This window comes from Elephas maximus, chromosome 4 (assembly GCF_024166365.1).
Source record: "Elephas maximus indicus isolate mEleMax1 chromosome 4, mEleMax1 primary haplotype, whole genome shotgun sequence".
Taxonomy (NCBI): Eukaryota; Metazoa; Chordata; class Mammalia; order Proboscidea; family Elephantidae; genus Elephas; species Elephas maximus.
Window position 1 is genome coordinate 164,788,818 of NC_064822.1, and position 15,060 is coordinate 164,803,877.

At 41.2% G+C, this 15,060-nt stretch overlaps 1 protein-coding gene across 8 annotated transcripts in view; it reads right to left on the reverse strand.

Annotated features, from left to right (window-relative positions):
* The window catches only part of ANKS1B (ankyrin repeat and sterile alpha motif domain containing 1B), a 1,421,217-nt gene that overhangs the window by 107,294 nt on the left and 1,298,863 nt on the right, over nt 1-15,060 (reverse strand). The window lies entirely within an intron of this gene.

Below are 15,060 nucleotides of genomic sequence, written 5' to 3' on the forward strand. Positions count from 1 at the left end.
ACACATAAACTGTAGGGTGTCCAACACATCTCAAGGAAAATATGACCCAGAGGGCAGCTGTGCTCAAGAAGCCTAGTACAACAGGCTAATGAATGGGTAGGATATTTTTTGCCTCAAAGTTACATGTGTACAATAAGTTAGGACCTCTGAATTCCCATATGTGGGCATATTTTTGAGAGTGTTATTCCTTCCAACTGTGACACTTTGGTAAAAATATTAATGCTTTCTAAATGGATGATGAATTATGACGAGTGTGGTGATCACTAGGAGCCAGCATGGGTTCTGTAGGAGGAGTAAGAGGTGGTAATAAAAAGATGTCCCTCAAGAACTAGAGGATGAGCCATCCTCTAAACAATTAATCACATCAACAGAGTGAACAGAGACAGGTAACTTCCAGGTACAAAAGAGCCAATGAAACAGACTGGCAACTTGACTACAGTTTACCAGTGACATGAAAACCCAGCAAAATAAAGAGGTATTGTTTAAGGGTGGGGTGGACATGGGGAAACAAGGGTAGAGGGAAGATTCCAGCAATGCAACAATGGATAGAAGAGAATGGGAAAGCCTAGCCTTGGCACTGTCATTGGGAGAGAGCTTGAATCTGGAGTAAGATCTCTGACCACTTAAGAGGTATTCTTTGCTATGGGATACGGGCTACTTCATCAGGCCTCATACTGATCCAGTGAACCATCCCTCAACATTCCCTTTCGCCCAGTACCATGTGCACCAGGAGGCAGCAATCACTGAATCAGTTTCCCGGGTATCCAGATACCAGGAAAGGAAGTATTAATGGTACAGGATAGCGGCAAGCATTTGGTCACAGAGAATCATTCCAACCATACACTAACAGACTGGTAATCTTGTTTGTATGGTTTTCTCTTTTAATCAACATTGAGGCACAAGAATCTGCTTAGGAGGCCACAGCGATTAAGAGCAGGGCTCGGGTACCAGAGCGATTGGGCAAGAGCTTTGGCTCTGGTAATTACTATATGACTTTGGGTCAATTATTTAATCTCTCTCAGCCTTATCTAACTCATCTAAAGAAATGGGGTTAAAAACAATACTTACCTCTTAGGTTCGTCAGGATGAAATGAGATACATAAAAAGCACTTAGTACAATGCCTGACATAAAAAAGAGTCTCAGTAAATGGCAACTACCATTATTATTATTTTCCATGGGTGGTGCTAATGGTTAATCTGCTTGGCTGCTAACTGAAAGGTTACTGGTTCAAGTCCACCCAGATGCACCTTGGAAGAAAGGCCTGGCGATCTACTGCCAAAAAATCAGCCACTGAAAACCTCAAGGAGTACAGTTCTACTCTGACATACAGAGGGTTGCCATGAGTCAGAATCACCTCAGCTGCAACTGGTTTATTATTATTTATTTTTTTAAATTCTGCTTTAAGTGAAAGTTTACAATTCAAGTCAGTTTCTCATACAAAATCTTATACACACGATGTGACAGCATACTCCTTCTCTTCACCCTGTACTTCCTGTGTCCATTCATCCAGTTCCTGTCTCCCTCTGCCTTCTCATCTCGCCTCCAGACAGGAATTGCCCACATAGTCTTATGTGTCTACTTGAGCTAAGAAGCACACCCCTCATCAGTATCACTTCATGTCTTATAGTCCAGTCTAATCTTTGTCTGAAGAGTTGGCTTCAGGAATGGTTTTAGTTTGGGGCTAACAGAGAGTCTGGGGACCATGACCTCTGAGGTCCCTCCAGTCTCAGTCAGACCATTAAGTCTGGTCTTTTTACTAGAATTTGGGGCCTGCATTCCTCTTTTCTCCTGCTCCATCATGGTTTATTATTATTATTACCATTATCATTCAGTGTTTTGATTAAGTCCAGTTTCTGAACTGGAAGGGCTGAACCCAATCTGGGCATGTGGTCAGCTCATCGACGTAACATCACAACCAGAAACAGCTCAGCAGCCAGCCAGGCGCCTTTTCCCTGGCAACAACTCCTGCGCCAACAGACATTCTTCTTTTCAAACTTCAGTGGTCTCATTAAAAAGAAGTTTTCCCTGAACTATATTAATTTCCTTTTCTTGACAGACTTATTAGTGTGAAGTTGACAGACCAGGAGAATGCCATAGACATATTGTCTTTGATTTCAATAAAGCACTTGATGAGGTCTTTCATTATCTATAAGGTGGTAGGCTCTGTGGGAGAAAAATGAAGCAAATTCACACCTAGTTGTACACCTACACCCACGAGGCTTGATGGATGGCTCTGTCACAGCCTGCAGGGGGACCACTGATTGAATGCACAGGGCTCTGCCCCTGGATTCTGCTCTATTTAATATTTTTATTAATGGTATCAAAGAAGACATAAGAGGCATGCTTATCATATTTTTCTATGACATAAAGCTGTGAAAGATGTTTAATATGATAATAGACCAATGTAAGATTCAAAATTCCCTTAACAGCAGAAAGGCCAAGCTGACACCAAAAAGATGCAATTTAACAGAAATGTAATGTCCTACGTTAAGGTTTCAGAATAAATCAATTGTGCAAGTTCAAGAGGAGGAAGACAGGGCTCTGCCACATTTCAAAGGAGGATCTGAGTTTTTGGCTGAACACAAAAAGAGGCTTAGTGGAAAGAATGCTAGACTAAGGGTTAGAAGGAAAGGGTACACATACATATAAGGGACCTACTATGAACCCCTGGTGCCCCGGTGGTACAGTGGCTAAGAGCTTGGCTGCTAAGCAAAAGGTCGGCAGTTCAAATCTACCAGCGGCTGCTTGGAAACCCTATGGGGCAGTTCTACTCTGTCCTATAGAGTCCCTGTGAGTTGGAATCAACTTGAGGGCAATGGGTTTGGTTTTTGGATGTGCCCCTGGGTGGTCAAATGGTTAGCACACTCAGCTGCAAACTGAAAGGTCGGAGGTTCACCCAGTGGGCATCACAGAAGAAAGGTCTGGAGATCTACTTCTGAGAATTCAGTCACTGAAAACCCTATGGAGCACAGTTCTATCCTGACACACATGGGGTCACCATGAGTCAGAACTGACTGGACAGAACTTTTTTTTTTAATGTGTCAGCATTGGTTAAAGGATTTTACAGAAGTATTACCTCATTACCTTCCCATTTCAACTTTACAAGGTTGGTAATTATCTCCATTTTAGAAAATGAACAAACTGAGGCTCAGGAATTTAAGGAACTTGCCTAAGTTAGGAAACCCTGGTGGCGTAGTGGTTAAATGCTGCAGCTGCTAGCCAAAGGGTCAGCGGTTCAAATCCGCCAGGCGCTCCTTGGAAACTCTATGGGGCGGTTCTACTTTGTCCTATAGGGTCCCTACGAGTCGGAATCGACTCAACGGCACTGGGTTTTGCCTAAGTAGGTGAAAAAGCCAGAATTTGAACCCAGTTTTGACTTCAAAAATTCCTGCATTTTATATTTATTATATCATGTTGCCATTTACTTCTCAGAGTTGCTGTGAGGCTCAATTGTGACAAGTTTAATAGAAGTATCTAGCACAGTGCCTGGCCCTTAGCTTCTGCTCAAAAGTTGTCCGTCTTTTCCCAGAGACTTATTTCGAGGTAAGGGTGTGTGCTTACCTAAAATATTATTTATTATAATATTTTCCCAGCATTCTATTCTATGTCTTTCCAAGTTTCACCATTAACATAACTATCACAGAAATCACTGTCAATTTTTCTTCGCATTACTCCTTTCACTCAGTCACCAACATTCTAAAAGACTTAATGCCAGAGGAGGAAGGGGCCCAGGAACAGGCAGTGGGAAATTTGAGGGCGATCTGAAATCTCTGTCAGCCAGTAATGATCCCTAGATAACTGAAACTTTTGTTTTTAATTAAGGTAATTTCCAAGGACTGCATTAGTGGTTCAATGTTGCGTATTTACATGATAAAATCTCAATTACCTTTAGGTAATGAGGTGGTGTGTTAACTAACCTTAGTATAATGGTGTGCATATAGAATGTACTAAATTTTCACTTAATTCAATTATTTAATTAGTGTAACTTACGGTTAAGAGAAACTCTTTGTTGGAGTCACTGGAATTCTTTGTCTATGTGTGTATGTGTGGGTATATACATACATATATACACATACACATATATAATATATATACGCACTGTTGTTCTTAGGTGCCATTGAGTCAATTCTGACTCATAGTGACCCGATGTACAACAGAAACACTGCCCAGTCCTGTGCCATCCTCACAATCGTTGATATGCTGGAGCCCAGTGTTGCAGCTATTGTGTCTATCTTGTTAAGGGTCTTCCTCTTTTTCACTGACCCTCTACCTTACCAAGCATGATGTCCTTCTCCAGGGACTGGTCCCTCCTGGTAACATGTTCAAAGTAGATGAGATGAAGACCTGCCATCCTCCCTTCTAAGGAGTATTCTGGCTGTCCTTCTGCCAAGACAGATTTGTTCATTCTTCTGGCAGTTTGAGGTATATTCAATATTCTTTGCAAACACCATAATTTAAAGGCATCAATTCTTCGGTCTTCTTTATTCACTGCCCAGCTTTCACATGCATATGTTGTTGTTAGCTGCAGTCAAGTTGGCCCCTGACTCTTGGTGACCTCATGCACAATTGGAATGAAATGCTGCCCGATCCTGTGCCATCCCCATGATCAATTGTGGATTGGACCATTGTGATCCATAGGGTTTCCACTGCATGATTTTCAGAAATAGATCATCAAGCCTTTTTTCCTAGTCTTCCTTTGTTTGGAAGCTCCACTGAAACCTGTTCATCATCATCAGCATAGCAGCACACAAGTCCCCACTGACAGGCAGGTGGGGCGGTGGCTGCGTGTGAGCTGCACTGGCTGGGAACTGAACCCAGATCTCCTGCGTGGAAGCTGAGAATTCTACCACTGAATCATCAATGCCCTCACATACATGCATACACTCATGGGCTGCGTAACATCCGTTCTGGCAGCATCCAACCACATGTAAGTTCGTGGTCCCATTAGGTTATAATAGAGTTCAGAATATCCAATCAGAGAATGGGATGTAGCAGACGGAGCCAGGCACAGTGAACGCAACAGCTTCCCGCATGTGACATGTGTCACCTCATGTTTCTTGTATACAAAGGGATTGTGCTGCCAGGCACGTAACGGTACAGTACATATATGGCCTATAACATGTATGTTTTCAGAGTCATAATAAACACCTATGTTGCTGGTTTATGTATGTACTGTACTTTCTATCATTATTTTAATGTGAACTTTGCTTCCTTACAAATAAAACGTTTACTATATATGTTTACTATATAACCGTGTATGCTTCAACTTGTAGGCTCCACTCTCATGTATCGTGCGTCTCTTGATTATTGTAGTATTATCTCTCTTTCTTCTGAAAATATTACCATGAAGTGCATCACGGCTTCCAAACACAGCAAAACCTGTACTGGTGATAGCAATAGCAAGAGGCAAAGAAGAAGTTTGGATTTGGAAGTGAAACAAAAGGTATCCGATATAGCTTCGCAAGTATATAATGTGGTGTTCACGCAACGTCCAAATCACCTAACATCCCATTTCACAGAACCTATTGTGGATGTTAAGCGATGTATGGCTGTATTCTCTCTCTACATACACATATATATATTTACAAATATGTATATATTTAAGGAGGCTTGGCGATGCAACAACAGTTAAGTGCTCAGCTCCTAACCAAAAAGTCAATGGTTCGAACCCACCCAGTGGCTCTGTGGGAGAAAGACCTGGTGATCTGCTTCTGTAACGATCACAGCCTCGAAAACCCTATGAGGCAGCTCTACTCTGTCACATGGGGTCACTATGAGTCGGCATCGACTCGACAGCAAACAACAACATATACTGATATTTAAATGCATATTTATATTTATATCTACCCTGCTGTAAGTTTACTGATGAACCTTAATTCTTTCCTGCATCTCTGGAATACTGCTCTACACTGAGTCATCCTCTGTACCAGCCATTCTTCACTGCTGCAGAGGCAGCTGAGGAATGCACATGGCCCCAGCAGCTTCCTGGCAGATTTTCCCCTTTTTAATAAATACATTCCTAGGGGCAGTTGGTTGTCATTGTCTCTTGCAATGCTAGCTTTCTAAAAGTTTCAAGTTTTACTGTAAAAATAATCCTCCGTGTGTGTGTGTGTACGTGAGCGCCTTTTGATTTTCTTTCCTTCTTTCCCTCTGCTAGGCCTGCTGCGATTCACACAGCAAGATAGAGAGTCATTAGCAGCTGATGGTGTGGTCCTCCCATCCTGGCAGGGAAAGGATGGTGGTGAGTGGCCAGGTGGACCTGTACAGTGGACAAGCAGAGAATCTCTACTATAAACTGTCTTATAAAGATATGGAGAAAATGATCACTGTGGGGTAAAGGATTCTTTTGGGCCAGAACAATTTGAATTTGCGATAAAGTGGGGTATTTCCTTCAAGTTCTTAAGCTCAAATCTGAGAGCCCCAGTGGGCTTCACACAAGCAGTGCCTTTTTTCCAGACTGTCCTTCACCCACTTCTCCACCTGGTGAAGCCATACTCATCTTTCAATATTTCAAGACCAAGTTCAAATAGGACTTCTGTGAAAGGTGAAACTTTCACCAGTGCCCTTTGCTATCCTTCTTTTGCTTTCTTGTCACACTGTGCTATAATCAGTTCTTGACTTGTTTGCTTCTCCAACCAAAATATCCTTAAAGGCAGAAATAAGTCTTATTCTTTGTATAACCAGTTGTCGCATGCATGTCGCAACAGAACTGTGCTCCATACAGTTTTTAAGGATTGATATTTTGGAAGTAGATGGTGAGAGGCCTTTCTTCCAAGGTGCCTCTGGGTGGATTCGAACCACCAATCTTTTGGTTAGTAGTCCAGCAAGTAACTGTGCCTCCTAAGGACTCTTCTGTTTGCGTATGAAGCACCTAACCTATTAGAAGGTGGCTCAAAACTAAACCAAACTAGACCATAACAAATCTCAAAACCAATAACGACAGGCCTTTTGAAAAATAATATTAAACTAGTCATGCTCCAAGAAAAAAAAACAATTTAGCACATTGTCATTCTATGGAAAATATGAACTATACGTATATTCTGTGTTAGGTTTACAAGCTTCTTGATCAAAATTAGGAGCTCAAGATGAAAAAGAAAAAGGAAGAACAAAGCTTTCTAAGCAGATGTTGAACTATCAAATGGAAAAGTAACATCTCTACTTGCCAGTGTAATTCATTATAGTTAACAAGTCTCCAAAGAAACCCATGCAATAAATAATGACTTAGCATTTGGTAGAAAACTCGGTTTAAATTGCAATGTCACTGAACTCATTACCTACATATAACATCATTCACATGGTGAGAAATTACTCAGTCTTCAAGATCATTGTCAAATTCAGCTGGACAGGAAAACAACATGATGAAAAATTGGTAACTTACTTTATATTGCCCTAGAATAATGATGGTGTGGAGCATGTCATTAATTAACTAATACAACGTTATTCACACAGTGGGCACTCGGTGGTTATGAAATGTGTAATTAACGATGAAAGTGCCACTGTGTTAATATCACACCTACTGATCACATAACATTTTTTCTACCCATGCTTAAATTAAATCTTCCCGCAATCCCTGGTTTAATTTTCAGGAGATGCAAGTAATTCATAATTTTTAATGAAGAATTTAAATACCAAAGTTCACTTCCAGTATACGCAAACTGATTGTCTGCCAGAGAATTATTCTAATCCCAACTTTTTAAAATAATTCACTGATGTTTCAGGCCAAACGTCTCAAAAGTTGACATTCCATATTTTAATTTCCTGAGATGAAAGTTGTTTCCTTTCCCAGCGTTACTTTGTTTTTATTTAGATTTAGTTTCTTCTTTCACCAAGGTTTATAAAAAATGGTATTTATACTTCACAGACATGGACAGAATGTGCTGAAGGCTCCCTGTGGGAAAACCATGCACAGAGGGAAAATCATTGTGGTATCCTTAGCTGAGGTGTCTCCTACAGAAACGTCACATATGAGAAATGCTAATTAAGGATGATGGCAGAAAAGAGATGGTACCTTTCAAACACAACATTTAAAAAAAAAGTATTATTAACACAGTGATTTTATGAAGCACTTGAATCTTACAAAAGTATGGCTTATTTTTTGTTTCCTAAAAAAAAGACTGCATTTGACAAAACAAAAACCGAATAATTTATATTGCGAATTTGAGAGAGAAAAAAATTTGCACCTAGCTAGGAATTTAATAAAAAGGCAACTTTTCACCCTCCTCCCTCCATTTTATAATCATTTACACGGATATCTGCAAAATCTCTAGTCAACCTAGAGCTGAAAAAGAGTCTTAATTTTAAGATGGTAACATTGTACTCATTTTTCAGGGAAGAAAGGTTTTATAAACTATTCATTTCAGTATAAAAGGGCTTTAATTCAAGACTGTTTAAACTTAGATTTTCAATTCATGCATTGGAATGACCCCATGGCTAACATCCTGTCTATACGCAAGGTCAAATAAATGGACCTCTGGTTAATTTGGGCTGACTGCCAAGCAATTTATTAGGAAGCTGGAAGATCTGAATTGATCATTAAGACAAGGGAATAAATGGGCTTTGTCTGATTAGTTCAGTTTATTTGATCATCAAATCATCATGCCTACTGAAAATTTACTTGACTTCCAAATAGGACCGACAGACAGACACTTGCCCGTAACACACTTCCTATTTGGAATACATCCTATTAAAACGTTTTTAAAAATTTACTTTCAAAATCTCAGCATCAATTATCTTTTGCTCCTTATGTCTTTGTTGAACTACCTCTCAGAAGGTGGGAAAGCTTTTTGTTGCCATAATTCCCAATCCATTGTTTTATTCCCATAACTGGAGACTTCCCGGAAGATGGATGCTTTGGGTATCACATATCAGAAATTATGTCAAATGCTTGGTCTTCCTTTACCAGATACTGCTATTCCAAAGGAAATCCTGGTGACGTGGTAGTTAAGTGCTACGGCTGCTAACCAAAAGGTCAGCAGTTCAAATCCACCAGGCGCTCCTTGGAAATTCTATGGGGCAGTTCTACTCTGTCCTACAGGGTTGCTATGAGTCAGAATCAACTCGATGGCAAAGGGTCTGGCTATTCCAAAGGTTCAGCTTGATCTTTGATTAAAAATTGAGCAGAAGGCTTCCTTTGGAAGTTTGTGAGTTACATCCCACATAATATAGGTGATGGAGACTACAGAATCAACATTTAAGGTGAAACAAAAAAGACTCTCTCCAACTCTCTCTGCTAAACTACTAATGAGACTATACGTACATCTTCACAGCACCTAGGCCAGCCAGACCTAACATTACATGCAACAGGGTAAAGAAATACACTTTGTTAGTTAAGACAAGCACAGGGCTCTGTTGCCTTTGTTACTAAGGTACAAAACATTAAAGGAAGAGAGAACTTTTTAAAGAAGCACAGCATGTTTTATAAACATTGGTCACTGTGTCCTTCACAGAATGAAAATTCCTTCAGTTGTCATCCCTGTTGGCAGTTCTGTTCTGAGAGTAACACCTGGTGGTGGACACACACAAGGCAGCACTAGTTAGTACACATTCATTCACCCAACAAATACACACTGAGGGCTGACGGTGCTGGCTGACACTAGGTTGCTTAGGGACACAGAGACATGTTTGGGGACTCCTTACTACCTTGAGAAGTTCCCAAAGTAGTGGGGAAAACAAGGAATTACTAGATGAAATGACCAATGCTCTAAGTGAGTAAGTTTATGAAGGCACAGGCTAGGGCTGATGAGCTCTGCCTGGGGGAGTTAGAAGGGCTGCAAGGAGTAGGCGATGGGCTTTCAGGGATGAGTAGGAGTTCTCCAGGTAGAGAGCTAAGGGAGGAGAATTCAAAGCAGAGGAGATACCATGTGCAAAAACATAAGAATACAACAGGTGTGTTTATAGTTTTAAACATTTATTTATTTTCTTATTTATTTTCGGCAAGGGAGAATTGTGTGGGGGAGTGGCAGGATATGAGGCTGTGAAGGTGGGTTGTGGCCAACCTGAGCCCTCTAAGAAATTTGGACTTCAACTTAATTTAATTAGGCAATACATGTAAAGTGCTTAGAATGATGCCTGACACTCAGTAAATTAAAACAAAACAAAACAAAAACGCTGTTGAGTCGATTCTGACTCACGGCGACTCCATGCGTTGCAGAGTAGAACTGCACTCCATAGGGTGGTTTTTGGAATTAGATTGCTGGGCCTTTTTTCCGAGGTACCTCTGGGTGGATTCAAACTTCCAACCTTTTGGTTAGCAGCTCAGGTATTAACCATGTGTACCACCCAGGGACTCTTCAGTAAATATAAGCTGTTTTTATTATGTTTAAGTCAATGGGAAACCAACCGGGGGTTTTTTTTTTTTTGATGACTTATTTTTTTGTTGTTGAGAATATATAAGCAAAATATACACAAATTCAACAGTTCCCACATGTATAATTCAGTGACACTGATTACAACCTTTCAGTTGTATAACCATTCTTACCTCCTTTTCTGATTTGTTCCTCCTCCATTAACATAAACTCACTGCCCCTTAAGTGTCCTATCTAATCTTTTGAGTTGTTGTTGTCAATTTGATCTCATATAGGTAGATCTTAAAAAAGCATAATGCTCAAGGCAGACTGTCTTTACTAGTTAAACTAAACTATTGTTTGGTTTTGAGAAGACTTTGGGGGATTTTCGGTTTAAGGTTAAATATTATCTCAGGACAGTCATTTGGGTGGGTGGTTCATTTAGCCTCCGTGGCTCCGGAAAGTTTGGATCCCATGAGAATCTGAAGTTTGTTCTGCATTTCCCTTCTTTTGATCAGGATTCTCCTACTGAACCTTTGAGCAAAATCCAACCATGGTTTTAAACAAGGGAAGGGATAAGATCAGATTTGGTTTATAACAATGGAGATGTCAATACTGAAAATGGACTGGCCACAGGCCAATAAAACATTGACATAAATGAAGTGAGTGAAGATGAGGGCCAGGAATTAAGTCTTATCCACTACTCTATTTCCAGCAGTCAGTACAGAGGCTGCATGTAGTAGGTAGTTAATAAATAGTTGTTGAATGAATAAATGAATGGCAACGAGAGGAAGGAGCAGATCTAGGCGCCAGAAATGACAGGGCTGGTGAGTAATAAATGTAGGTGGTAAAGGAGAGAGTTTTTTTTTTTTAAGGATGACTCTGGAAAATCTGGCCAATCAACTGGAAGAGATCCATATTTATGCCTATTCCCAAGAAAGGCAATCCAACCAAATGCGGAAATTATCGAACAATATCATTAATATCACAAGCAAGCAAAATTTCACTGAAGATCATTCAAAAGTGGATGAAGCAGTATATCGACAGGGAACTGCCAGAAATTCAGGCCAGATTCAGAAGAGGATGTGGAACCAGGGGTATCACTGCTGACGTCTGAGGGATCCTGGCTGAAAGGAGAGAATACCAGAAAGATGTTCACCTGTGTTTTATTGACTATGCAAAGGCATTTGACTGTGTGGATCATAACAAATTATGGATAACATTGGGAAGAATAGGAATTCCAGAACACTTCATTGTGCTCATGAGGAATCTTTACATAGATCAAGAGGCTGTTGTTCAGACAGAACAAGGGGATACTGAGTGGTTTAAAGTCAGGAAAGGTGTGCGTCAGGGTGTATCCTTTCACCATACCTATTCAATCTGCATGCTGAGCAAATAATCCAAGAAGCTGGACTATACGAAGAAGAATGGGGCATCAGGACTAGAGGAATACTCATTAACAACCTGCATTATGCAGATGACACAACCTTGCTTGCTCAAAGTAAAGAGGACTTGAAGCACTTACTGATGAAGATCAAAGACCACAGCCATCAGTGTGGATTATGCCTCAATTTAAGAAAACAGAAATCCTCAAAATTGGACCAATAAACCACACCATGATAAATGGAGAAAAGATTGAAGTTGTCAAGGATTTCATTTTGCTTGGATCCATAATCAACACCGTGGAAGCAGCACTCAAGAAATCAAAAGACACACTGCATTGGGCAAATCTGCTGAAAAGGACCTCTTCAAAGTGTTGAAAAGCAATGATGTCACCTTGAAGACTAAGGCATGCCTGACCCAAGCCATAGTATTTTCGATAGCATCATATGCATGTGAAAACTGGACAATGAATAAGGAAGACTGAAGAATTGATGCCTTTGAATTGTGGTGCTGGCGAAGAATACTGAATATACTGTGGACTGCCAAAAGAACGAACAATTCTGTCTTGGAGGAAGTCCAACCAGAATGCTCCTTAAAAGCAAGGATGGCAAGACTGCGTCTTACATACATTGGACGTGTTGTCAGAAGGGATCAGTTCCTGGAGGAAGACATCATTCTTGGTAAAGTAGAGGGTCAGTGGAAAAGAGGAAAACCCTCAACAAGATGGACTGACACAGTGGCTGCAACAATGGGCTCAAGCATAACAACGGCTATAAGCATTGCACAGGACTGGGCAGTGTTTCGTTCTGTGGTACATAGGGTCGCTATGAGTTGGAAATGACTCGATGGCACCTAACAACAATAACTGCAAAATCTGGCTTGAGAGGATAGTGTAGCCAAGTATTGCAGTCAAGGAGAAAGGAGGAGGGCTGGGTTTAGCAGGGAAGGCAAGACTCTGTGAGTACAACTTGGGGTACATTTGCTGGGCTCTGCCTCTCCTGATGTTGACAAAAAGCAGCCAAGAGAAGAAGGCAAAAGGCCCTCAAACAGGCACTGCGGTTCCATCTAGTGATTCCTCACCCAGGTTCAGACACTGAGCTTGGTGCTTTCCACGTGTCTTAGTTATCTAGGGCTCCTATAACAAAAATACCATAAGTGTATGGCTTTAACAAAGAGAAATTTATTTTCTCACAGTCTAGTAAGCTAGAAGTCCAAATTCAGGGCATCAGCTGCAGGGGAAGGCTTTCTCTGTTGGCTCTGGAGGAAGGTCCTTGCACCAACCTTACCCTGGACTAGGAGCTTCTCCTCGCTGGAACCCCGGGTCCAAAGGACCTGCTCTGCTCCCAGCGCTGCTTTCTTGGTGGCATGAGGTCCCGCCTCTCTGCTCGATTCCCTTTCATTTCTTGTAAGATAAAAGGTGGTGCAGGCCATACCCCAGAGAAACTTCCTTTACATTGGATCAGGGGTGTGGCTTGAGCAAGGGTGTTAGATCTTACCCTGATCCTCTTTAATATAATCTAATCTTGCCTTGTTAACCACAGGCAGAGATTAGGATTTCCAACACATAGGAAAATTATATCAATCACAAAATAGAGGACAACCACATAACGCTGGGAATCATGGCCCAATCAAACTGACACATATTTTTGGGGGACACAATCCATGACACCATGCTACCTATTTAACCCCCACAAACCCACTGTGAGGTCAGTACTGTTATCTCTGCTTCCTGTTGCTGTTAGTTGCTGTCGAATCAATTATGACTTATGACGACCCCGTGTGTACAGAGGAGAACTGCTCCAGAGTGTTTTCAAGGCTGTGACCTTTTGGAAGCAGATTGCCACGCTATCTTCCGAAGAGCCTCTGGGTGGGTCTCAACTGCCAAAGACTAGCAGTCGAGCAAAACTAAGGCTCCAGACGACATATGAACTAGGTGTAGATTACAGATTAAAAAGCCACAGACCTTTCTGCCACAAAGCCGGTGCTTTTTTCACTCCATCATGTTGCCTCCCCGGTTGAAATGAAAAAAAAAAAAAGGTATATTTCATATTCAGAAATCTCAGGGGGAAAAAAAAACTTTGCAAAGGAACCTAAGAGTAGCTTCTATTAAATTTCTGCTTCATTAATACTCCAAACCTGTCTTGTTAATTCAGAGTAATTACTAGCAACTAGGAAGGATGTAAAAATCCTCTGAAAAAACAAAGCATTATATAAAAACAAGATGATATAAAAAAGAGAAGAAAACCATGCTAAGATTCGTGTTAAAGAATTCTAGAGAAGTATAAAAGATGATAGAAGCTGAATGTTGTATGAGGACCATTTGACTGGTGAAGGCTTCTTTCCAATCACAGTACAGAAAGCTTGTTAAAATATTTTTTGGTCTGTCTTTAAGGCTCAATTTTCTTAAAAAGTGAAAACATAGATTTGAGATCGGGGTAAAGAATAAATTTTTGCCTTCCAAAATCAGGGAGCTTATATCTCTACTTACGTCACTCTTCTCTCAAAGACCCTTGGTTCTGAGTAAATTGAAATTCATTTCACTTGTGTCTGCAGAGCTCTCTCAGAGACCTGCTGGAGTGGTCCCTGGACGGGAACAATAATTATACGTGCTTTTTTCTTGTGCTGGGCAAAGCCTCTGAACAGTTGAGGGCCCATGAGCAAGTCCTGGGACGTGACTCTCTGCCCATCACTATGTGAGCTGCTGAGGACAGAAGTGCATCCAGGTGTATCTCCATTCACACCATAGGCACAATGCCTAGCATGATGCCTGGCACACAGAAGGTGCCCACTCCACGGAACTGAACGAACTCATCCTCTCCACTGAGCTCTCGGCTTAGGTGCCACTCCTTCCGAGAGAACTTCCATGGGTGCCCTCCTGCTGCTCTCTATTATGGCCCTCTGTTCATTTCTCACTTGTTTCTTTCTGGAGTTTACAATCGCACATTTGCTTGTCTGCTGCCTACCTGTCAAACTAGATTGCAGGCCCCATGAGGACAGCAAGTGTGTCTATTAGATTCAGCCCAGTACCTATCACGGGCCTGGCATGCGGTAGGCATTTAGGACTGATTCGTTGATTTAATAAATGCCATTTGTTCAGTTGGCCTCTGACTCATGGCAATCCCATGCACAACGAAATGAAAGGACCATTGTGGTCCATAAGGTTTCCAACTGGCTCATTTTCAGGAGTAGATTGCCAGGCCTTTCTTTCTAATTCGTCTTAGTTTGGAAGCTCTGCTAAAACGTGTTCTGCTAAAACATGCAAGCTTTCACTGAAAGACAGGTGTATGGTAGCTGTGTATGAAGTGCACTGGCCGGGAATCGAACCCAGGTCTTCTGCATGGAAGGTGAGAACTGTACCACTGAACCACCACTGTCCACAATTTAATGAATAAA